General features: G+C 40.7%; 1 pseudogene across 1 annotated transcript in view; it reads right to left on the reverse strand.

Annotated features, from left to right (window-relative positions):
* Window positions 1-25,678, reverse strand: part of LOC309973750 (centrosomal protein of 78 kDa-like) — a 149,628-nt pseudogene extending 123,950 nt beyond the window's left edge. The window contains exons 1-6 of the transcript in view: window positions 25,056-25,678; window positions 21,771-21,940; window positions 21,607-21,679; window positions 20,447-20,556; window positions 18,043-18,217; window positions 15,934-16,047 (exon numbers count right to left, since the gene is read on the reverse strand). The product of the transcript in view is annotated as a centrosomal protein of 78 kDa-like (transcript). The remainder of the gene's footprint in view (window positions 1-15,933; window positions 16,048-18,042; window positions 18,218-20,446; window positions 20,557-21,606; window positions 21,680-21,770; window positions 21,941-25,055) is intronic.
* Window positions 25,679-26,002: the final 324 nt, after the last annotated feature.

The following is a 26,002-nucleotide window of genomic DNA, read 5'->3' on the forward strand; positions in this document are numbered from 1 at the left end:
TTCGCCAAGATTGCTTTGGCCATTCGGGGTCTTCTGTGTTTTCATACAAACTGTGGAATTTTTGGTTCTAGTTCTGTGGAAAACGCCAGTGGGAGGTTGGTAGGGATTGCGTCGAATCTGTAGCTTGCTTTGGGTAGTAGAGTCATTTTCACAATGTCGATTGCTCCAATCCAAGGACATGGTCTATCTCGCCGTCTATTTGTATCGGCTTTAATTTCTTTCCACAGTGTCTTGTAAGTTATAAGATCTGCGTACAGCTCTTTTTGTCTCCTTAGGTCGGTTTACTCCTAGGTATTTTATTCTTTTTGTTGCAATGGTAGGTGGGAGTGTTTTCTTGATTTCACTTTCAGATAGTTCCTCATTAGTGTAGAGGAATGCCAGAGATTTCTGTGCACTAATTTTGTATCCTGCAACTTTACCAAATTCATTGATTAGCTCTAGTAGTTTTCTGGTGGCATCTTTAGGATTCTCTATGTATAGGAAGCATCATGTCATCTGCAAACAGTGACAGCTTTACGTCTTCTTTTCCGATTTGGAGTCCTTTCATTTCCTTTTCTTCTCTGATGCCTGTGGCCAAAACTTCCAAAACCATAGTGAACAAGAGTGGTGAGAGTGGGAAACCTGGTCTTCTTCCTGATCTTAGTGGCAATGCTTTCAGTCTCTCACCATTGAGGATGACGTTGGCTGTGGGTTTGTCACACATGGCCTTTATTATGTTGAGGCAAGTTCCCTCTATGCCTACTTTCTGCAGGGTTGTTAATCATAAATGGGTGCTGAATTTTGTCAAAAGCTTTCTCTGCATCTATTGAGATGATCCTATGGTTTTTCTCCTTCAATTTGTTAATGTGGTTTATCACATTGATTGCTTTGCGTATATTGAAGAATCCTCGCATTCCTGGAATAAACCCCACTTGATCATGGTGTATGATCCTTTTTGAATGTGCTTGTTGCATTTTGTTTGCTAGTATTCTGTTGAGGATTTTTGCATCTACGGTCATCAGCGATACTGCCCTGTAGTTTTCTTTCTTTGTGACATCCGTGCCTGGTTTTGGTATCAAGTTGATGGTGGCCTCGAAGAACGAATTTGGGGGTGTTCCTCCCTCTGCTATATTTTGGAAGAGTTTGAGAAGGATAGGCGTTAGCCCTTCTCTAAATGTTTGAGAGAATTCGCCTGTGAAGCCATCTGGTCCTGGGCTTTTGTTTGTTGGCAGAGAGATCCTTGCTGGGTAGAGTAGTCTTGCCTGCAGTTTTTTCTCCTTCATCACTTTCAGTATGTCCTGCCACTCGCTTCTGGCCTGTAGGGTTTCTGCTGAGAGATCAGCTGTTAACCTTATGGGGATTCCCTTATGTGTTATTTGTTTTTCCCTTGCTGCTTTTAATATGCTTTGTTTGTATTTAATTTTTGACAGTTTTATTAATATGTGTCTTGGCATATTTCTCCTTGTATTTATCCTGCATGGGACTCTCTGTGCTTCCTGGACTTTACTATTTCCTTTCCCATATTAGGGAAATTTTCAACTATAATCTCTTCAAATATTTTCTCAGTCCCTTTCTTTTTCTCTTCTTCTTCTGGAACCCCTATAATTCGAATGTTAGTACGTTTAATGTTGTCCCAGACGTCTCTGAGACTGTCCTCAGTTCTTTTCATTCTTTTTTCTTTATTCTGCTCTGCAGTAGTTATTTCCACTATTTTATTTTCCAGGTCACTTATCCGTTCTTCTGCCTCAGTTATTCTGCTATTGATCCCATCTAGAGTCTTTTAATTTCATTTATTGTGTTGTTCATCGTTGCTTGTTTCATCTTTATTTCTTCTATGTCCTTGTTAACTGTTTCTTGCATTTTGTCCATTCTATTTCCAAGATTTCGGATCATCCTTACTATCATTATTCTGAATTCTTTTTGAGGTAGACTGGCTATTTCCTCTTCATTTGTTATGTCTGGTGCATTTTTATCTTGCTCCTTTATCTGCTGTGTGTTTTCCTGTCTTCTCATTTTGCTTATATTACTGTGTTTGGGGTCTCCTTTTTGCATACTGCAGATTCGTCGTTCCCGCTGTTTTTGATGTTTGTCTCCAGTGGCTAAGGTTGGTTCAGTGGGTTGTGTAGGCTTCCTGGTGGAGGGGACTAGTGCCTGTGTTGTGGTGGATGAGTCTGGATCTTGTCTCTCTAGTGGGTAGGTTCACGTCTGGTGGTGTGTTTTGGGGTGTCTGTGGCCTTATTATGATTTTAGGCAGCCTCTCTGCTAATGGGTGCAGTTGTGTTCCTGTTTTGCTAGTTGTTTGGCATAGGTTGTCCAGCACTGTGGCTTGCTGGTCATTGAGTGAAGCTGGGTGCTGGTGTTAAGATGGAGGTCTCTGGGAGATTTTCGCCATTTGATATTATGTGGAGCTGGGAGGTCTCTTGTTGACCAGTGTCCTGAAGTTGGCTCTCCTATCTCAGAGGCAGAGCCCTGACTCCTGGCTGGAGCACCAAGAGCCTTTCAGCCACACGGCTCAGAATAAAAGGGAGAAAAAGTAGAGGGAATTAGTAGAAGTATGAGGAAAGAAAGAAGGAAAGGAGGGAAGGAAGAAAGAAAGAAAGAAAGAAAGAAGCAAAGAAGGAAAGAAGGCAAGAAGGAAAGAAAGGAGGGAGGGAGGGAGGGAGGAAGGAAGGAAGGAGGGAAAGAAGGAAAAAAGACAGAAAGAAAGAAGATACAGTAAAAATAAAATAAAGTACAATAAAGTTATTGAATTAAAAATTCTTATTTAGAAAAAAAAAGGGACAGATAGAACCTTAGGACAAATTTTGGAAGCAAATCTATACAGACAAAATCTTACACAGAAGCATACACATACACCCTCACTAAAAGTGGGAAAAATCATAAATCTTGCTGTCAGAGACCACCTCCTCAATTTGGGATGATTCACTGTCTAAAGGAGGGAAGGAAGGAAGGAAAGAAAGAAAGAAAGAAAGAACGAAAGTAAAGTATAATAACGTTATTAAAATTAAAATTATTAAGAAAAATTTTTTTAAAAACCATGGACGGATAGAACCCTAGGACAAATGGTGGAAGCAAGACTATACAGACAAGATCTCACACAGAAGCACACACATACACATTCACAAAGAGGAAAAAGGAAAAAAATCATAGATCTTGCTCCTAAAGTCCACTTCCTTAATTTGGGATGATTGGTTGTCTATTCAGGTATTCCACAGATGCAGGGTATATTAAGTTGATTGTGGAGCTTTAATCCGCAGCTTCTGAGGCTGCTGGAAGAGATTTCCCTTTCTCTTCTTTGTTCTCACAGCTCACAGGGGCTCAGCTTTGGATTTGGCCCTGCCTCTGCGTGTAGGTCGCTGGAGGGCGTCTGTTTTTTGCTCAGACAGGACGGGGTTAAAGGAGCCACTGATTCGGGGGCTCTGGCGCACTGAGGCCAGCGGGGAGGGAGGGGCATGGAGTGCGGGGCGGGCCTGCGGCGGCAAAGGCTGGCGTTACTTTGCACCAGCCTGAGGCCCGCCGTGCGTTCTCCCGGGGACGTTGTCCCTGGATCCCGGGAGCCTGGGAGTGGCGGGCTGCACAGGCTCCACGGAGGAGGGGTGTGGAGAGTGACCTGTGCTCACATACAGGCCCCTTGGTGGCGGCAGCAGCAGCCTTAGCGTCTCCCGCCAGTCTCTGGGGTCCGCGCTTTTAGCCGCGGCTCGCGCCCGTCTCTGGAGTTCCTTTAAGCAGCGTTCTTAAACCCCTCTCCTCACGCACCAGGAAACAAAGAGGGAAGAAAAAATCTCTAGCCTCTTCAGCAGGTGCAGACTTTTCCCCGGACTCCCTCCCAGCTAGCCGTGGTGCACTAAACCCTTCAGGCTGTGTTCAAGCCGCCAACCCCGGTCCTCTCCCTGCGCTCCATCCGAAACCGAAACCCGAGCCTCAGAGCCTCAGCTCGCAGCCCCGCCTGCCCCGGCGGGTGAGCAGACAAGCCTCTCGGGCTGGTGAGTGCCGGTCGGCACCGGTCCTCTGTGCAGGAATCTCTCCGCTTTGCCCTCCACACCCGTTGCTGTGCACTCCTCCGCGGCTTCGAAGCTCCCCCCTCCGCCTCCCGCAGTCTCCGCCCGCAAAGGGGCTTCCTAGTGTGTGGAAACTTTTCCTCCTTCACAGCTCCCTCCCACTGGTGCAGGTGCCATCCCTATTCTTTTGTCTCTGTTTTTTCTTTTTTTTTTTCTTTTGCCCTACCCAGGTACGTGGGGAGTTTCTTGCCTTTTGGGAGGTCTGAGGTCTTCTGCCAGCCTTCAGTAGGTGTTCTGTAGGAGTTTTTCCATGTGTAGATGTATTTCTGGTGTATCTGTGGGGAGGAAGGTGATCTCCGCGTCTTACTCTTCCGCCATCTTCCTGAAGTCCAGGTCTAAATCTTTTAAAATTATGTTTTTGTCTTCAAGTTTTAATAAATTTTTAATGTTTTTATTATAGCATATGGCGTTTTCAGTTACTTGACTGGAAGCCATTAGAGAAAGATTTATCTATAAGTTTTTATTATAATGAAAGTTTTGGTGTACTTTTCCTTGTGACACTTTGCAGCATTCTTTCAGCTAGTGTTTACTGAGGGCTTCATATGTACCGTACTTTTCTGGGTGCTATTGCTTTCAGCAGTGAACAAAATAAAGCCTTTACTCTCCTGGAACTAGCACTTTCTGGTGGGAGAAAAAATAAACAACAAAGCAGGATAAGGGGTAAAAAGAGATGGGAATAATAAATGGAATAGTTTTACCATTTGGTTAAATGTCAAACTATTATAAATCACATGGCCAGAAGACATTGGTGTATTTTAATTCACAATAACCAGAGAGCCTCATACATTTACCAAGGTACTTAACCGTGTTTATGGAGTACAGCAATGCTCTGAGGTAGGGAACTGTTACCATCCCCGTTTATAGATGAGGAGTCTGAGGAGACATGTGAGTTGCCCAGAATTACACAGCAATAAGTAAGTGGGAAGGTGCGATTTGACCCGAAACCATGCTCTAATTTTTTTAATGTATGGACTTTATTATGTTTCATTTGTTTCTGATTTATGTGAATTTTTTCTTTAAAGATTTTTTCTGATGTCGACCATTTTTAAAGTGTTTATTGCATTTGTTACAGTATTGCTTCTGTTTTATATTTTGGTTTTTTGGCCGCAAGGCATGTGGGATCTTAGTTCCCCAACCAGGGATCGAACCCTCAGCCCCTCCATTGGAAGGCGAAGTCTTAACCACTGGACCACCAGGGAAGTTCCCCTTATGTGACATTTTTCTGGCTATTTTTTTAAGTTTTATTTTTTATTGACGTATAGTTGAATTACAGTGTTGTGTTAATTACTGCTATACAAGAAAGTGACTCAGTTACACATTTATATACATTCTTCTTCATATTCTTTTCCATTACGGTTTATTACGCGATATAGAATATAGTTCCCTGTGCTCTACAGTAGGACCTTTTTGTTTTTTTTAAAGATACATCCACATTTAAAAAAAATGTATTTATTTATTTATTTATGGCTGCATTGGGCATTCGTTGCTGCACGCGGGTTTTCTCTAGTTGAGGTGCATGGGCTTCTCATTGTGGCGGCTACTCTTCTTGCAGAGCATGGGCTCTAGCTGCCTGGACTTCAGTAGTTGTGGCATCAGGCTTAGTTGCTCTCTGGCACGTGAGATCTTCCCGGACCAGGGCTTGAACCTGTGTCCCCTGCCTTGGCGGGAGTATTCTTAACCACTGTGCCACAAGGGAAGTCCCATGTAGGACCTTTTTGTTTATCCATCCTGTATATACATCTGCTAATTCCAAACTCCCAATACAACCCTCTCCCACCCCCTCCCCCTTGGTAACCACCAATCTATTCTCTATGTCCTTGGTTATGTTTCTGTTTCACAGATAGGCAGAACCCAGGCTCTTAATTACTTTGTTATCCTGTTTCCTTTTAAGAGAGGAAGGGTTTAAGGAAGGCACTGAGAGAGAAGGCAGTGAGCACCAGAAGTGCGTAACAGTGGGGCTGTCAGAAAGCACACCTGTCTCCTTCTTCCATGATGAGCATAATTTCTAAATAGCAGAGTATGTAAGAGTATGTGATGACACATCTGTGGATTAAATTCTGTCTCCCTGGAAAAACATGTACAGATAAGTGTTTAGTTCATTCAGACTGAAAGGTGAGAGCAGAGAACAGCTGGAGTGTCAGATTTCTTCTAGAAGGTCCTGCCTGATTGTTACTAAGAGGGCTACTACAGTACTAGTTAGTTCATTAGTCATGGGTTGGGTGTTAGAGGAGTGAAACGATGAGCAAGATGTAGCGTTGGCCCTTTAGCAGTGGGGTGAGAGGGGAAGACACACAGCAGATGTCTCATCCTGCACGTGACATGCTGTGACGGGCATATTCAGGGCGTTTAGTCAGTGTGGAAGAAGAGGGGGAGCTGTGAGGCAAAGAAAAGTCATCGAAAGAGGCAGTCCCTAAGCTAAGTCTTAAAGGACTCGTGAAAAACTGGTGAGTCAGCCGGTGAAGGGAAAGGACACTCAAGGCAGAGAGGACAGCGGAAGTCCAGAGCCGTGAGTGTGCGAGGGGTGTGTTACGGAGCCACAGGCACAGGCTCTGGAGGATCAGTGCAGTGTCACCAGGCAGTGGCAAGTGCCCCTAAAGGAGGCCACGAGGAGGAGAGCGGGTCTTAACCACCCATGTGCTTGGAGCTCGTTTCCTCAGAAAACAGCTAAGAATGGAAAGGACAAGTTCGGGTGGCATTTTAGACCACTGACGTCAGTATGGATGAGGAATTTGAAGAAGCCTGGAGACAATTATGCCCCACTCTTCTGAGGAGCAGTGTTTTTTATTTTCAAGTGGGACTTTCACGCTGCCACCTCCTCTCCTGTCCCTACTGAGAGGTTTAATAGGCCGGCAGAAGGGAGAACCTGGCTTAAGTAAAGTTAATCAGGTTTCTTTACTGTACAGCTCCTCGGGGCTGCTAGTGTTCATTCTGGATCGTCACAGCAGGCGTATGGTACATGGCCATCCTCAAAGCTATTTGACTCTAGAGTCCTGTTTAAATAGAATTGTCTAACAACTGGTTCCACCAAACAGCTATTTGGTAACTTCTAGACCAGGTAATAGCAAGAAGAAAGGGGTCTGAAATAAGGTATAGATGAAAGGAGGAAATAAGTTCTAATTGTATTTGGGAAATTACAAGCAAGACTTGATCTTGGGAAGTATGGAAGAAGTAGAAGGCGGAGGCTGAACCCCCATCTGTGTGACTAAGGTTGGGTGGTGGTATCATTGAGTTTGGAAATAGGGGATAAAGAACTGAATTGGGAAAAAGACTTTAGTTCTGGACATGTTGAATTGTAAAGCACGTGTAGAATTCAGGAGACACACTGGTAGATAACTGGACATGCACGTGAAGACATGGAAAGATAAAAATTTGAGTGTCATCAGCACATATCAGCACTCATTAAAATCATGAACATGGATGAGATTTCAGAGAATTGTGAGTACCGACAATGTTTAAGTAATAAGCGGAGAAAGAATTCTGGGAAGGAGAGAGGTAATAGAGTTTCAAGAAGGAGGAAGTAGATGACAGTGTCATCCTTCAGAGAATGTGAGTGTCCATTGGATTTGGGCAGTTAGGTCCCCAGTGACCTTAGAGAAGTTCAGTGAAGTGGTGGACAAAAAGCCAGATGGCAATAAATTGAGGGTGTAGGGCTGCCTGTGGGGGCCAGGCGGGGCTAGTGAAGACAGTGGGAATAGGCTACTTTCAAGGAGTTTGGATGAAAAGAGAAAATAATTAGCAAAAAAGAATTTTTTAGAATGAGAAGGACTTATATTTTATATGTTGAAATGAAGGAACCGATAAAAGAGATCCTGAAGATGTAGATAATAATTTAGAGAACTGGGGAATCATGGACATATGAATAAGAAAAAAACTTTGCACAGTCTATAAAAATCACTTGTATCCTTCGAGTTGGATGGATACTGGTAAGTTTGGGAGGAAATAAATGTAAGAAGAGATAGAAGTTAAATGAGTTTATACTGATAGCCTCAGTTTTCTTTGACACAGATCTTTCAGAGACACATATATACACATACATAATTACAGTTTTAAAATTCATAGTTACATGTTTTATTAATCACGTCTGAGAAAAGTCATTGATTTTCATTTTGTACCGCATTTTCTTGTAAGGACAAGATACAGTGACAACTGCCAAGCGTTTTGCATATCAAAGCTGAAACAGAAAGTATCTCCATAATTGAATTTTCACTTATTTGTAATAAGTTTATCCTTAGGACGATACTTTCATGGTGTTTGATCACAGATGAGTTTGGGCATTGCTATCACTCAATAGTGTTAAGCATCTGTCAGGCTCTCTCCTATACTATATATTAATTTTTTCTCCGTGAAGCAAATATTTATTGGCGGCCTGTGGGAATAAGATACACCTAGGTCCTCTTTCCTTGGTATATTCACAAAAGCCTCTGAAACTAAATTTCGAAGTCAGGCCATACTAAATCCTGGCATAATAAGTTTTCATAGTTAACAGTTTGTGTTTGTGGGTTTTTTTTGTTTTTATTTTTTTGAAGCAAGGATGAGACACTGTCTTAACTCAGTAGTTGTCCATTGATTAATAAATCTGAGAAGACATTGATGAAGCATGGTATTTTGAATATCCTTTCCACAGCATAGGTAATGGGCCATCCTGAAACTCTGGTGAGATGCTTATCATTTTCAGATTTTGGAGTGGCAGTGGTGTAATTCAATTACACCTTGAATTATCACTATAAACATGAATTCAGCCAAATAAAAACAGTGCCTCTGCCTACTGAGGTTGTCAATTTCCATCTCAACAAAAGTGAATATTTCTCCTTTCGATTAAAATCAAGAAAATCCCCTCTGTCCAGGATGTAATAATGGGGTTCAAGAAAGAGGAAAACTGAAGCTATTCCCTCTTTACACCTAAACAGTGAATTCATTCTGATATCAAATATTTTTTATGATTCTGTTATGACCAGGTGCTTTATTGTGTTTAGAGATCAAGTTACTGTTCATACTTGGTAAGTAAGAAAAATCCATGTTTTAGGACTCTGAATAGTAACTTTATATATTGTGTGTATATATATATATATATATAAAAAAAATATATATATATATTATATGTAATATACATTCCACCTATTCAACAAAATTGTACTTTTCATCATCTCTTATGAATGATGAACTGTATTCACTCTTTGGAAAGGGAATATAGGGAATTAAATTCTCCATATACTTTTTATAAAAGACCATGGAAACCAAATTCTCAACTGGGAGCAAACTTAGGTTTTGCTATGAAGGGTTATGCTTGCCTGGCCTTAGAGTGACAGGCCACGAACTCAAGGTGGAGTATTTTTCCCCTAAGTTACTTTCATTGATGCCACCCTGAAAAAATTTGGAGGGAGTATTTTTTTTTCCATTCCTACCTAGCCACCCTCTACCCTGGAGGGAGTATTTTTTGAAAGAGCTTTATCTCAGTAACGCTTTAAAAATGCTTCAGGGTATGGGAAACATAACTGTCAAAATGTTCGAGCAACTCTTGTTGATTTAAGTGTAATTTGTCAGGAGCAATACAGGAAGGAGCTGGGTACAAAAGACTCGAGGCTATTTCATGTGTTGTTTTTGGCTTATTGTACAAAACTGAGAATGTCTCATACACTCACGCAGCCAAGGTCCCCTACTTTTGTCTCCTTCTAGTAAAAATAAAAGAGAGCTAGTTTCTCAATAGCAGCGTTCTATCCTTAAGTGATATTCTAATTGTCTCTGGAGCAGAGAATAATTCCGTGGCAGGTCTGACCTCCAGTCACCGGGTTCTCTGTAACTTAATCTTTCATGGCCAATGACTATAATAATTATTTCCATTTGCATTTAGCACCTCAAAATTAAAAGCATTCCATGGACAACAAAATACGAAGTGATCTCATGAAGTGTTTTAGTATGGATAAAATAATAAACTATAAAAGTACAAATCATCAGTAAAGCTTTTTCTTTCCGGAGAACTATATTCAGAAATTAATGGAAGCATCTAAGGTGCGCATGTGTGTTTTTTCACCCATGATGTGTGTGTGTGTTTGTGTCTGTGTGTGTGTGTATTCCACTGCTACAGGAGACATGCAAAATAATATCAGATTTGCTACTATATGAAGTTCTGCTTTCTCCCAAGAACTGTGTGCTCGCAGGGTTCGTTCAGTAAGGTGAGTGCTCTACCACCACATCACAGTCATATCTCATCACCTTCAGCAGGAATAACTTACACTTTCACCTTACATGCTGGTGTATTAAATTAGTATTACTCATCAGAACTTGCTTATTAATAAAAAAAAGCTGAATTAGCCACTGGAGAATCATATTTGGAAATTCAATGACAATTTTACATTTTTAATAAAGGCTCAGAAATATTATTGCAAAGCAGGTGGTACAGAAAACTGTGGTCAAATTTGACATTCATTAATAATTGAAGTGTGGAACGTGACAGGTGAAAATTGATATTGATTTCTTTCCTCTAATATTTGGAAGAGTTCTAAAAGAGTTCTAAAAGGTAAATAAAATGAGATAACAAGACATATCAAGTCTCACTGATTTCTTTGATCAACTCCTCCCTACATATCACTCCTTCGCCTGCCATGTTTTGAACAATTCAATGCCCATAGTCTTTCCATTTCAGTGCATTATAAAACACACTCAAGCTGGGTTTCAATCGTATTAGACTGAAAGCTGAACTTTTTATGAAGGATTATTTAAAACAAAATGTGTCTTGAGCCCAACAGCCTTTGAAAACAAACAATCCTGGGAGTTCAGTACGGAAATGTCAACACTGTGGAGAACTCTTAGATTCAGAAAATTCAGTAATCCTATTTGATGTATGTTAACCGTATCAATATTAACAAACTTCTGCTTGAGTTCAACACTGATTTGAGAGCTGAGTTACTACTGGTCTTGTATTTTAACTAGTTGTGAAAGGACTGAGAGAGTTGTTCTTGGGTTGAACTTGACCTGCCTCTGGGAATGCTCTCTTTTCTATCCGTCTTGAAAAGCTGTATAGAAGTGCATTTCTCTGCCTTCCTTCTTCCCATCTTCACCCCTTGGGAAAACAAAATATGCTCAAATATAGATGTGAACACTGCAGATGCTCTGTTTGGCAATGGTGTCTTTCAGCTTCCCAATAAAATTTATATTGCTGACCACCCATATGACTGAAAAGTGACTCATTTTACTGACAGATATCGGGCTTGAGATGCCAAAAGAAACAGGTCATTTCAAATTTCCTTTTTAATTCTAAGTCATAGCTTTTTGTTGCAATACTAGTTGTTCAAAAGTTAGATCATGAAGGTACCTTCTTATGACCTCCAAATAATTAATCAAAATGTTCTTCAATGGGCTATATAAAAAGCAAGCAGAATATTCCTAATTATCAATCTTTCTCTTGAGTCATATAGTTCTTGTAATTTCAAGGAAGAGAAACTCAGATGTAAAGTGTTACAATAGCCAAGCCTACCAGCACTGTTATCTAACCATTCAGCAATTTTCTCTGCCAAGTCACTCTGAACCTTAGACTACTGAAAATGTGTTTTAAATTAATTTTTAAGGTTTTCCTCTTTTGAGTTAAAAAGTGGTCTCAATTTTATAAGTAAAATTAAAGAAGAAACACAAAATAGAACATCTGAGATATTTCCATTAGGCATTATCTATATATAAACATATATATATATATATATAATTTTAATATCTATACATATATAAAGGCACTGGGATAAATCTCCATCTTCTGTGCCAGTGGGACATAGGTCCATTATCTTAGGAATAGGGAACTCCTTTCACAATGGAAGTGAGGATATCGGCTGGACCATCCTTCTTGAATATAATTCCATGTAGCCTCCATTTAAGGTCGTCTGGATCTTGGTTCCTTGTAGCAATCTACTACTCCAACAGTGTGTCGTTCATCAAGTTCAGGTCTTTCTGAAGCCAGGCTAGAAATACAAAGTGAGGTGGCCGACTAAGGTAACTGACCAAAAGGAGGAAAAGAAGACGAGCAAAACAATTTCCCAGTTTCAGTTTTTCCCATATTCTCTGTGCTTGACAAGGGAAAAAATATTCGGGTCTGAGTTCCTCTCATTCTTAGCCATTGTTGGTTCAAATCTGAGGAAAAAAAAAAAGGTAAAAACGAAAATATGGAGTCCAGAATTCCGTTAGCTCTCTTGCATGCAATATCACAACTTAAAAGGCCTTCCAAAATGGAGGGATAAACTTTTAAAAATATAGCCCAATCTTTTCAATCTAAACAAGTAAACACTAAAAATATATTTTAGAAATCCAGCAAACACACTAACCACACTCAAAGCAAAGGAAGGCTTATGGCTTACCAAATGACAGTGGCTGTCTACAAGAGAGAGAAAGAGAATACTCCAAAATTCTATCTGACCTGGCAGAGCTCAGCACAGCTACTATTCTTCTTTCCTAAAATCAAGGCATAAAGAAATTGAATAAAACTTGCCAAAATGTCACCCGGTGCTTCCAAAAGCAGATTAAAGATGGGAGTATCCAGAAATCAGGATGAAGAAAACTACTTAGAGAAGTCCCTTCTCCTATCAGTGGGCCACCAGGGTTTATCTGGGTAATAAAATGATAATAGGCCTTTCTGTCATCTTCTTTTTATAATTTATACATTTAAATTTCAGTTAACATTTTTAAAATATCCATCAGAATGACAGGCATTTCCAGAAGTATCAGCTTTTTTTAAATCCTCACCCTTTTACAAACGTGAAAATTTAGACTTTAAAATTGTCTAAGTTAAAATACAATTCTCAAGTAAACAGGGACCAGTTTCTGGACTTTTCCACCGATCTGTCTTTCCCTCTGCCAGTGGCTTTATATGCTAGTAGATCCTATGTTAACATTACATTTTATTAACGTTAACATATATGTTTAAAATGTTTCATCTATCCTTTTGCACTAACTTTTTCAGGTGAACACTGAACTGACTTCTAGATATTTACTAAGTTTTGTGACTATTACAAATGGGATCTTTCCTTGTTTTTTATTGTTATTTATGGCTTATGGGAAAATAACTGACTTTTACATACTTAGATATAACTGATCATAATTCTGAACATGATCATTTCTAGTTCTTCCACTGATTCCTGCATTTTGAAAAAAACAGTCATTATCATCTGTGATTTTTGTTGTTTCCTTAGTAAAGGCTCTGGAACCAGCCCCCATCCATGACGCTCCTCGTGTTCTTATCCTGCCTGATCCCACTTCCCGCTGCACCTGACCCTAACCTGTCTGCACTGCTGTAAAACACTGTCTGTTCACATGGTGGTGATGGCAATAAAAACTCTTCATATCTGTAAAGTGCCAAGGGCTCTGCCTACTTTATTTTATCTTGGGGTTGTCACTAGACACATCACATGCTTCCCTCTCTTCCCTAAGGCCTGGACCCCACATGAAAGGGAGAAAAGGTGACCTCGTATCTGGATATGGATTTTGTCACTTCAAGAGCTTTATCACATTAAAATTAATATCTAATACATATTGAACACTTTGTCAGGAACATCCTAGGTGCGTTCCATAAGAACCAGAAATAATATTGAAAGCTAACCATTAAGGAAGTAATTAACCATTAAGGAATAACCATTAAGGCTGTTTTAAGTTTAGCACACCGGAAAATATAAGGGGTATAAATTCTAGTAGCATTTAAAAAAAGAAAGAGTTACTAATTCTAATACTAGCTTTTCCTTTTCGACCACTTTCCAAAATTATAGTTCTCCTTTTCTGTCTAGCAGCTATGCATGGCTCCTTCACCGATGGAGAAGTTATCCACTGGTACTGAGACAGAAATGATAAATATGCCATTTAAGCTACAGGTAATTTAGGAGGGTTTGATCTTCATTGGAAATTAAGATATTTTACTTAATAAAAGGTCTTCAATCTGCACTTCTGGGAAGCTAAATTAAAGCATCACACAACATTTTCAAAAACAGAAAAGCCATTTCATTTGACTACAAACTTAGTTTTAAGATGGCAGAAAGTACCTTGATACTTTTCTTTTAAAAAGGAAAGAAAAGCCATTAAAGAGAAATTCTTCCGAGAGAATTAAAACATGTTATATGCCTCTGACTTGGCACTCCTTCCATTCTGGAGACCTTTTTCGGTAACGGCTTTCATCACAGAATGATTTAAAGTAAAATAAATTGAAATTAGAGTAATTATTTCCCAATGAGTGGCTATTTCCATTTAAAACCAAAAGCCAACTAATTATTGCTTTTCCCATAAAATTAAATATGAAGTCTACATTATGTAATTATACACTTATTTCCCGCTTGTGTATTCTAATTTCTTCCTCAAAAACCTAAGATGCCATCTTGCAGACTGCCCCCAGTGGCTACTATTTTGGCAGCAGCAAAGGTCAGCTTTAAACAGTTTGCATCTAAAGTGGCTTTAGATACCTTTGGATAGAAAGTACAGTCTAAGCACCGTCCAGACACTTAGATACCTAAAGGGCATCCAAGATAACAAACCAAAGTCCTGATATTCCCTCAAAAGCTGCTCCTCCCATCAGCCCCCTTCTAAGTGATACCACCCAGTTGCACACATAATCATCAACGACTTGTCTCCTTGTTACTGTCTCCTTCATACCCCACATCTAATCTATCGGCAAGCCTTGTTAGCTACACCCTCAAAACACAACCTGAATTCAACCACTTTTCACTTGCTGCAAACTTCCAACCTAACCTAGGCCATAAACAGCCCTTATTTGGACCCCTGTGATAGTCTCCTAACTGGTCTCCCTGTTTGTCTTCTTTATCCCCCTCAAGTCTATTCTCTATACCAGGTCATCTTATTCAGATACTATTTGGATCATGCCTTGTCCCACTTCAAAACTCTCTACTCGTTTAGAAGAATCCACATCTTTACTCTGGCCTTCAAGACTTTACAAGAGCAGACCCCTGGCTAGCTCCTTGACCTCATGTCATACCACACTCTTCTTCACTCAGTACTCTGGCCATGTTGGCCTCCTTGTTTTTCCTTAAATAATCCACCCACCTACATGCCTGCATACTCATTGCTTCCTTGTCCTGGAATGTGCTTACTCCAGTTCTTCCATGGCTTGCTCCTCTCTTCATTCAGGTCTCCGTTCAAATGCCACTTCTCCTGTGAAGCCATCCCCTAACAAACCTGTCCAATGGAGTCCTACCTGCCCCCCCTCACTCTCCTTACATTAATGTATTTTTGCACTTCCTACTACCTAAAATTATATGACTTATCTGTTTACTCATTTCTATCTGAACTCCTTCACTAGACTGTAAGCTCCACGAGGGCAAGACTTTTGTCTGTTTGGTTCACTGCTTTATCCCTAGTGCCTAAACCCGTATCTGGCACACAGAAGATAGTAAAAAAATTACTTGTGAATCTGACAAATGAATAAAGAACTCCTGGCAAGAATTCAGAGGTTGCACAGGAAAGAAATAAAGCTCTTCGTGGAAGCACGCTTAGTATCTAGGTCCACCTCTATTTAGAGTAGAGATAAGAACAATTTACAAGTATAATTCACTTTAATTAGTACATTACCTGCTAAAGACATAAGGGAAGTGCAACACTAGAAAAGTACAGTTGCAGCTTGAACAACATGGGTTTGAACCTCGCGGGTCCATTGACACACGGATATTTTTCAATAAATATGTACTATCATCCTACACGATCCAAGGTTGGTTGAATCCACAGATGCGGAACCACTGACTATAAACTTATACCCAGATTTTCAACTGCGTAGGGGTCGGCACCCCTAGCCCCACATTGTTCAAGGGCCAGCTGTATATGATGAGGAAAGTTAAACACATTAAGTTTTAAAAACTGTCAATACGTGAACAAATTCTTTTTGTTTTCCTATGTGTTTATCAATTTAAAAAAAGTGACCACATACCAATAAGTGGATTTTTTCTTATATCCAGAACGAGCAGAGTTCTGTTGGTTTCAAGGGCCTTTAGTAAAGCCTTTGCTCCCTCACTGGTGAGGCCACACTGCTGCAGGTCCAGTGCTTTCGATGAAAGACAAAAGGTCATTTGCAAAGTCTATACAGATTTAACATATAGACAGCTCCCATTTTCTCACGTGTGGAAGAGTCCTGCACAAGAGAAGTCATGGCAGGTTTGTAATTTTGGATATGGAAAAAAACAGAAATGTATACGCACACACATAATGCATAATCCAATTTAAAAACCTCTTCTTGGATGTGCAATGATAACCCTGCCTTTAGTCCCAATAAATCATCCAACATATTTTACAATTACAGAACTGAAGAATAACTGTATATAACCTATGAGCAAAAAGCATCACAAAATGAATCTCAGTTCATAATTAGCAAGGGCGGCAGCGGCATGTAAACCTCACAAGCAAAACCTGGTGGAGCTCAGAAATGCACTGCATTCTTTTGATCATGATCTTCAGCTCCAAATCACACATGAAACTAGTTAAAAGGGGAAAACAAAATAGAAGAAATGTAATAACTGTTAGTTTTAGAGGAAAAAAAGACAAGTCTAAGAGGTTACAAATAATAACAAATTCAAACACTGTGTGAATAGAGAATACATACTAAAAACCTATCATGAAATATGATGGTCAAGAACTCTCTCCATAAAAAGTCAGACAAAAACCAGACAAAAACCAGAAAAACTGATCATGAATTCTAGGGGCTGAACAACCTACTCATTTAAACCAAAGGGATCATCACCAAAGCACAGGTATTAAAAAATATAACTATCATGAGTCATTTATTTAAGTGTTGAGTGGACCATCACATTAAAATAATTGGAGTCTTTCAACACCCCCATGACACATAGAAATAGCAAGTCAGACATATGGATCTGACAGGATATGATACAACCCTTACAAACTCTCACTACAGAAGAATGGACACAGGGTATAATTAACCAAATAGCCAAATTAATACAAACAGCCAGTAAACCTCACCAGTAAATCAAATGAATACAAAATAAAACAAAATGTGGTTATTCTCCTATCACATTAAGGCAAGATTCTGTAAGAAAAGCCTTTAAATAATGTCTATACCCTTTTGATCCAACAACTCTCTTTCTAAGAATTTAACCAAAATAGTCAGAGATATAGGTAAGGATATATATCAGAGGACTATTTGTAACTGAAAAACTGGACAAAGCTTATACACAAGAATGGATAAGCTATGTGCACTGTGGCATATTCATATAATGGAATACTGAAAAATTCCAAAAAATGATGCAGGAGATGCAAATTTACTGACTTGCTAAAATGCTCATACTAAATTAATTGAAAAATGTTATAGAATTTGGAGTAATCCCACTTGCATAGAAAATGGAGAGGTACTCATTTTTGTAGTTTTACATTTTTTTACAAGTGCTACAAGCCAGTGTTTGTGAGAGGCAGGCTTCACATCTACTGTTGGGGTGGACTACAAACTGGCATAGCATTTCTGGGTGGTAATTTGGCCATGTGTATCAAAAGTCTTAAAAATATGTCACACTTAGTCATTCCACTTGTAGTACCTTATTCTACAGAAGTAAGCCCGATGGACACAGAGATGTATATATAACCTATTCACATTGTTTGTGACAGGAAAAAGCAAACTGTCTAAATCTAATGGTAAAGAATTGATTAAACTATGGGACATCAATACGACGCAATACTACATGATACATCATTAAGTGAAAAAAGCAGGAATATGAAATAGCAAGTATACTACAATTCTACTTTTGTAATCCCTAAGTGTACAAATATATTTATAGAAAAAAAAAGACTGAAAGTATATACACCAAAATGAACAGTGATTATATCTGGGTATTAAAATTATAGGTAATTGTTCTCTTGTTACTCTGTATTTTCTATAAAGGATATATGCAACTCTTAGAGAAAGTTTAAAAGCAAAATAAAAGCTATCAGTAAAATGAGGCTTTAAAAAACATCCTATCACAACAGTATCATGCCAAAAGCTAAGCATATATCATATTAAAAATTCAGTATTTTCAATTTTAGAATTTACCTCTAAGCCATAAATCCTCACTAAGAGATTCTGCCAAAGCACTTGCACCCAGGTCACCAATGAGTGTGTTGCAGTTCAGAGTGATGCGCCTCAAACCAGCCATACAGTCAAGATCAGGTCTCCTGGAACGAAGACTCTCAGCCCAGGTTTCTTCATGCCTTCTGATAGTCTGATACTTCAAAGATTTAATGGGATGAAATTAAGATGCTTGAATAAGGAAACAGTGTGTGCCTACTGAGTACAGCTTATTATGTCAGAGATTTACACACACACATATCAAGTATATATACCAGGAGCATCAACCTGAGAAATGAAACAGTCACTTCTGGTTTATGAGTCCAGTGACCCAGATTCTAGTCAGTGATTAGATTCTAGCCACTGGATTTCCTGTTTCTGAACACTTATGTAAAGTTGGACAACTCAATTACAGTCTATGAATTATTTTCCTTATCTTCTAAGTCAGGGAATTGGTTCTAAATTCTGCCTTTGCTGAGGCTCTATATTTCATCATTCTGTCCTCCAATGGCCTCCAAACACCTGACTGGGAAAACCATAAGAAAACTTTTTAACAAGCATCTTATTTATTAACAAATTATATACACAAAGTTCCATACATATAATTTAGGTACATGATAAACTACACAGATTTTTTAAAATAATACAAAGGTAAAAACGTTCTGATATTTTCTTTTCCTAATTCCTAAGGCATTATTTTGTTTTACTTATTTTTAAAAAATATTTATTTATTTATTTGTTTGTTTGTTTGGCTGTGCCGGGTCTTAAGTTGCAACATGCCAGATCTTTTAGTTGTGGCATGTGGGCTCTTAGTTACGGCAGGCACGTGGGATCTAGTTCCTTGAGCAGGGATCGAATCCAAGCCCCCTGCATTGGGAGCACATAGTCTTAACTGCTGGACCGCCAGGGAAGGTCCAAGCATTATTTTAAAAACTATATTTACAAAATGGAGCTCACATGCTACCTAGGGTGTGCACACAAACTTCAGAGGCCTAGACTATGCAGAGCCAGTTGGATGTGCCTTGGGAAGATAATGGTTTGACATCTAAGCACAAGTACTGTCTTAAAGACATTCAATTCTTTATATTCATAAAGTAAATTTTGGTAACAGGGAACACTGACTGTAAATGAAAAAAAGTCTTATTACATTCTTGAAAAAATAAAAGACTCAAAGTGCCTTTGACACTCTAAAGGAAAATCATTAGTGTCATTTTTCTATTAACAATAACTTATAAAAGCTCCAAGCAGAAACAACAGCAATCACTTGCACAGTGCTTAGTATGCGCCAGGCACTATTTATACAAATGAGTTCAGTTAAACCTCATAATGAGGCATAGAGGTTAAGTGATTTGCCCATGGTCACTAGCTATGAAATGGGAGAAAGGGAATTTGAACCTAGGCCATTTGGCTTTGGCACCAAAGTTCTTGGCTGTTTTCTACCTCAGGGGTCAATGGACTTGCCCTGTATAGGTTCAAAGAATTTTTCAATTTTTAAAACCTAAATTTAAACATTTCCAGATTTGTGGGATATACAGTTTCTGTTGCAACTACTCTGCCCCACTGGCGTAGGGTGAAAGTAGCCATAACTACCATGTAAACAATGGGTGCGATTATGTTCCAAAAAACTTCCTTTACAAAACCAGGTGACGGGCTGGATCTGGCCCACCAGCCATAGATTACCTATCCCTGATCTGCACCATCAAACTATTAAAAAGGCTTCATGTCAAATTATTAAATAACTTTAGGCCTAAATACAGTCATTATAACCACTGTAAAGTTGTTAAGGCATTATTTTAAAAACTGTATTTACAAATTGCTGATGTACTGATTTTTATTAGTTTAAAAACTACAGCAGCTAATAAACACTTGATTCATTTAAGTCTTGAAGACTATAACGGCATAGTTTCTTCACAGTATTACAATAAATATTTTCAGTAACTAAAATACATAAAAGTATTATTAGGTATTATATATTAAATCTCTTATTTCTAAAATTAAGTGGAGTATCTTTACTAAATTGTAGAATCCCAAACTGAAAACTGGTCATATTCTTTCAGCAAAATGAAAGCTGCACTCACATGTATCAAAAGACAAAAATTAGGGTTTCCCTGGTGGCGCAGTGGTTGAGAGTCCACCTGCCGATGCAGAGGACACGGGTTCATGCCCCGGTCCAGGAAGATCCCACATGCCGCGGAGCGGCTAGGCCCGTGAGCCATGGCCACTGAGCCTGCGCGTCTGGAGCCTGTGCTCCGCAACGGGAGAGAGGCCACAAGAGTGGGAGGCCCCCGTACCGCAAAAAAAAAAAGACAAAAATGAACTGCCATCTGTATCAATATATTAATGTGCTTCAATCACATATGTTTTCATGAAAGTTTAAACATAAAATCACCTTTAAGATCTAGGCCATGTGATCTGCTCCCTGCCATGTCAGATTACACCCCATTAAGTTTACTTAACTTGTCTTAAATGTGATAGAATTCTTTATACCTTGAAAAATAACTAAAAGGAAAAAAACACACACACAATAAGATGAAGAGCCTATACATTTGTCAATCTTGACTTATTTGCTTTTCTTGAGTCAATTGGAGGTTTATAGCCACATTCTCAAAATCATTAACTACAATCTTCCCAAACAGGTAATTGACGAACAGATGCATTCTAAAACTTGTCAGTAACAAAGTGTTATTCCAGTTTATTGCAACAGTTTAATTCTATTTAGATACTAAAACTGAATACACTGAATACTGCAAACTTTATTCCCAACCACTCAGCAAAGTACTACATATCTTTTCAGATATAGGAAAAAAAGGAAAAAAATAAAAAGCATAAGATTCTTCCTATTTTCATTTCCAAAGATACATCCCAATGTTGTTTATCAATCAGTGATTTAAAAGTCAACTATAAACCCAGTATTTTATTAGGTGCTATGCAGTATACTAGAGCAATATAAGAGAGAGGACCTCAAGCTCTCTGTTCCCTCAAATTGAAAGGCAGTCTTCCTGACCCCTCCAGACCACTACTGGACACAGGGAACACACACTAATGTTTCAGGACACCAACCAACAGTCACGTGCTTTTTGATTAGTTCCATGACACACCCCCACTAACACCACTGAGTTTGCTGCTCCTACGGGACATTACATGTATTTCCTCTTTTAACACATACCACAGTGCATCATAATTATGATTGCAGCTAGATGTTCTAACAATTTAAAGAGAATGATGACTTTTTTGCTCTTTACATCTTGCTATTTCCCTTCCCATAATATTTCTTGAGAAAACCATAAAAATATAGACAAACAAAAAAACAGAAAATATACAAAATGTGTGGTTTGTGGCTTAACACAAAGTTAAGTAAAATTAGTTCTGACAGTATCCAGCATGACAAAATTTCATGGTACAAATGAGAACGGACCAAGGTTTGAGCAGGTACAGGAGACAATCCAGGCATGAACAACACCAAGAAAAGGTAGACAGGAAGTAACATGGTATGTAGGAAATCACAAAACCAGTCTGATGGGAAGAGACTTAAACAAGACTGAAACTCACTTTCTAAACCTCCATCTCTAATTGGACAATTCACAGGACACAGGTGCACCAAAGTGGCCAATTTATTCAATCCCTTTAAAATGGAGGAAGAGTTTAAAATTTTACTGGTTTAGTTTGCCCCAACAGCAACTATCAAATGTCGGCAGGACACAATGAAGGCTTACCATTGTTAACACAGTTAAGTCTCTCTCTCACAACTAGCCCACTTAGCTCCAGGTTCCTTAGCGCACCCGACGCACTTACACAGCATTTAAGAGCTTTACACAGCTGGAGGTCACATCTTTATTTCTTATCGCAGGAACACGACTTCTGTAAACTTTATTTCTGCCAGAATCTAAAGCAAAATTATTGTAAAATAAGTGGCTTAAACCATACATTTTATCATCATTAAAAAGCATTTTTAAAAAAAGCACCTGCTCTGTGCTAAGGATTAGAAACGACTCCTGCCCTTAAAGCCTTCATTAAGGAGGGAGATGTGTAAACTCAAAATTTCAATCACATGAGATAAAGAAACATAACCTTTATGCACAGAGGTTCCTTTGGAGGCAGAATGTTATATCCAAGTGATGGCTTCATGATAACCCTGAAGCAGAATCTAGAAAGATGAGGCTATCAGAGTTGGAGGAGGAGGTGCATTAACTGCAGAGGGAGCACCTGTGCAATGACACTCAAGGCTGACACCGGCTGGGCACAGTAAATACTGCATGTGGCGATGACTAAAGGGCAGGGGTCCAAGTGTGAGAAGAGACAGAAATGAAAATAGAGATGTTGGCCCAAGCAAGCCTGGGAGAGAGCATGGCTTGTATCCCACAGGTGATGAGGCCTGGGGCTACCACTGGCTGAGTAAGGGTGCCTCCGTTGATTAGAAAAAGGAGCCACGCTGCTGAAGGACCAATTAGATAAAGGGAGTGACCACAGAAAGCTCTGCTTCCTCAGGGCCAAAGAGCCCCATGAGGCTTGGCCAAGCACAGTTCAGACTACACGCCTCTGTGCAGAGCACACGCTGGGCGGCTAGTATGTACTAACTCTGTGTGGGCAAGCCATTAGCAGCATTATTTTAGGCGTATCTTTTCATGTTAGAAGATCACTCAACCCCAGTAGGCAGATGAACTTAGAGGAACTGAGTCCAGGGGCCGCGAAACCACCCAGGAGCTTCTGTCATAGTCCGGGCAAAATGTAATATGGATGAAGAAGCAAATTTAGGAGGAGGCCAAAATCTACAAGCTGGACCCACTGGATTGAAGACATAAAGAAAGTTCAGTGAAGAAACTCTGAAGAGAATGGGCTCTGCAATAAATTTTTCTTAAATTCAATGTAAAATATTTGGCAAAATTAAGTACAGTAGCCTTTAAGGTCCCTTCCAGCTAGAATTTATTTTGATTTCTACATTATTACTTTGGTTAAGTAAAGTCCCATCAGAGGTACAGAACAGTTCCTACACCTGAATGGGATGCAAAGAATAATCTGACTTCTCTTCACCAGGGGATGAGTTGAACTGTCCTTGCAGGAGAGATAACAGATGGTGTGAACCCCAGATCCTAAAAAAGGGGCCAGGCACACAATAAGTATTCAGCTTTTTGAAAACAAATGAACAATCATTTCCTCTCCTAGATCTTCACCCCCTTTCTCTGCTGGCTACTTTCTCTCAGCTTATTAACACCCTCAAATATACCCACATAAAAAACTCTCAGACCTATGATTCTCTGTATCATCTTGTGGGTAACCTAAGTATCTCCCATGCCTTCAAACACCTGTCCTCCCACAAAGCCCAGATCTGTACCTTAGGCCCAGACCCGTCTACCAGGCCCCTCTAAAGCACTGAAGATGAAGTAAGATCCTCTCGCCACCCCCAATCCCTTCCTACTGTGCTCTGTATCTCACAAAAAGATGCAGCTGTAAACTGTCACCCACGCTTGCTGCCCTCCCTTTTCTAACTGGTCACCAGGCCCCACCAATTCTGTCTCTGATCTCCAAAACCCAGTCCAACCTTTTATAACTTAAGTGGGACCCTTAGATTACAATTCACCCTGCACCCAATCAACTGCCTTCCACATGGAGGTCCGAGAGAGCCTCAAAACCAGAAGTGCATCTCACTGTTCTTCAGTGTTTCCCACAGCCTTCAGGATAAACATCTAAACTTCTGACAGGACAAACAAGGCCCTGTTCTGTCGGGCCCCAGTAGGTTTCCAGTATCAACTCTCATTTCTTGCCCAAACCCTGAGTTCCAGTCCTGTACCTTAGTTTTTCCATGTTTTCTTATATTTCTCAAACTCTGACACACACTGCTCCCTCCTGCTACCCCAGGAGTTTCTACATATCCTTAGAAAGGATGGCACCTCCTCCAAGAAGCCTACCTTGAACCTTCCCTTCCAAGTTTCTGTGCTCTGCAAAGGGGAAAGATGGGGGTGGGGAGGGATAAATTTGAAATTTGGGATTAACATATACACACGACTATATATAAAATAGGTAATCAACAAGGACCTACTGCATCGCACAGGGAACTCTACTCCATATCCTATAACAAACTGTATGGGAAAAGAATCTGAAAAAGAATGGATATATGTAAAACTGAATCACTTTGCTGTACACCTGAAACTAACACAATGTTGTAAATCAACTATCCTCCAATATAAAATAATAATTAAATTAAAAAAAAAAGATTTTGCGCTCTGTAGCACCAGAACTCACTTCTTCCAGAGCACTGACTACTGTGCTTGTGTTTACCTGCCGCCCAGTAGAAGAGAAGATTACCTAGGGCAGAAGCATCGTCTCCAGCAGCCCTTGGTTCTGACAACTCATTCAAGTGCCAGGATACTTTACACACATAACCTGCTTAATTAATTCTAAGAACCCACAGAAACAGTGGTTTTTAAAGTCATTTTACAAGTGTGGGGATTGCAGTTCAAAAGTAACCTGCCCAGGCCACAGAGAGCATAAGCCCTGGAATTCAAACCCTAAGCTGCCTTCACACCGGTGCTCTTTCCACTACATGATACGACTATTGAAAAAAGATTTTTTTTTCCTGAGCCCTGTTTGAATGGAAAGGAAATGAAGCGGGGATATACGCATTTCCTAATCGCTTTGGTGTGTACCAGGCAAAGTCATTCAACAGACCAGGTAACATCTGTGCAACAATTAACGATGCTCCAAACTGTGCTCAGTGTACTACATTGTAGAACCTACAAGCATGAACAGTGCATCCTTGTAACCGCCACAGAGACTGGGTCCTATTAAGCCCATGCTACAGATGAGAACACTGAGACCTTGAAGCCTTAAGGCACTAGGCCGGGGTCACCGAGCTGGCAGGAGTCCTAGGTCGCACGCCCCGCCTACTGCACGCACACCCGGGAACTGGGCACCGGTTCTAGTGCCCACCCTCCACCTTGTACCATCTAAAACTTCACTTCGTAGCGCCCACACGACAGCCCCTGGAAGCGCGAAGTACAAACTTGTCTCGCCAAGCCGTGGCTGGAAGAAGCTTTGGATACAGATTAGGGGCAGAGGGCGCTCAGGAGCGGCGCCCAGTCCACCCCGTGGAGGCGGTCGGCATTAACTCCAGCAGGCTCTCCTGCAGGGAAGCGGGCAAGGCGGGCAGAGGCACCGAACCCTGCAGCGCGCACAGGTCCTCAGAGCGCGAGAAGAAGTCGGCCGCGCTCTCCCGGCCCAGCTTCACCGAATGATCATGGCCCGAGCGCGGCCTCGGGAACGCTGGCTGCGGACACGATGCCCACATCCGCCTGGGGCCCCGGCTCACCTCCCGGCCCCTCGGGCGCTCACCGCCCGGCGGCTGCGGCCCCGCAGCGTGCGCAGGACCGGAGTCGCAGCCAGAAGACATAGGGCCACGGGCTCCAGCTAGGCCGGCCCCTCCATGCCGCGCTCCGGAGCCCACGCACGGCCTGGTGTTGGCGCGGGCATCAACGCCCTCCAGAGCCGCGGGGTTGCGGTTTAAGCCTCCGGGCGGGCCCGTGGGGGCGGGGCTCGAGGACTTCTGCGAGCTCGCCGTGCGTCCGCAAGCAGACCTGCCTCCCATGACGACGCGGCTTGAGGAGCAGCACGCAGCCCCGCCTCCCATGACGACGCGGCCTGAGGAGCAGTCGCTGGAGCTTTGAGACTAGGGCGGCGCGAAAGGTAGGAGCTGTGGAGGGTTTGGGGTTTACAAAAAACGTTTGCTGACTGGTCCAAACAAAAGTGAGACATGGTTGTATCAAGGAATTTTAAAAGTAGTTAAACTCCGGCTGTCTGTGCTCGCCCCGCCCAGGAGAGAGCGTGCACTCTCTGAGGGACACAGGAAAGGCTGAATGAACGTCCGCCTGTGGTCCGTTACCTGGTGCACGGGTGTGTGAATTTCTGCGGAGAGCTCTTAATTTCTGTAGTTTCTGCTGACTTGACACGGTGG

Source organism: Leucopleurus acutus (genome assembly GCF_964270905.1).
Source record: "Leucopleurus acutus genome assembly, chromosome: 2".
Lineage (NCBI taxonomy): Eukaryota > Metazoa > Chordata > Mammalia > Artiodactyla > Delphinidae > Leucopleurus > Leucopleurus acutus.